Source organism: Meleagris gallopavo, chromosome 1, assembly GCF_000146605.3.
Source record: "Meleagris gallopavo isolate NT-WF06-2002-E0010 breed Aviagen turkey brand Nicholas breeding stock chromosome 1, Turkey_5.1, whole genome shotgun sequence".
Taxonomy (NCBI): domain Eukaryota; kingdom Metazoa; phylum Chordata; class Aves; order Galliformes; family Phasianidae; genus Meleagris; species Meleagris gallopavo.
The window spans coordinates 12,009,098-12,009,739 of record NC_015011.2 but is presented as its reverse complement, the minus strand read 5'-3'; positions in this window follow the sequence as shown (position 1 = coordinate 12,009,739).

The following is a 642-nucleotide window of genomic DNA, read 5'->3' as shown; positions in this document are numbered from 1 at the left end:
TGGGAGCTTCTTCATTGAACTAAAGATTGCAGGATCAAGTCAGCATTAAATTCCACTCAAAGAAGCAGAGAGTTCAGCCACATCATAAGGACATTATTATCCGTTCAATGCAGGCAGGAGTTAAGTGTGTTTTATAATCACATCTTTACTCAGTATCTGTCTGTAGCCATGCCCTACATGAACACAACCATTCCATAATAGTACCACACAATTTAGTAGAGGAAATTTCCAAAAATGCTCAGTATCTTACCAATGTTCAAACTTCCTTGATCACACAACGAAAACTGGGATATACATAAAGAAATATATACAGGCACTCTGGAGCTCACAAGTTATGGTTTCAGCATAGTACGTTTGCTTTTTTCCTGTTTAAAAAGGATGTGTATAACAACACTACAATATTATTACATATTGTAATTACATAGCCTAATTATGTGATTATATGTTTCTACTCTAATTGCACAATTAAAAATCATTATAGAAATTATGGGAATGGTTTGAATCAATTAAACTATGCTCCAAAAGTAATGCCTCCTATTTATTTCCACTGAAACTACAACAGATACAAAGAGCACAATAACACTGTTTGATAGGGCAAATTCTCAGCTACAAAACACTATTTTTCAACATAGTCACCATCAT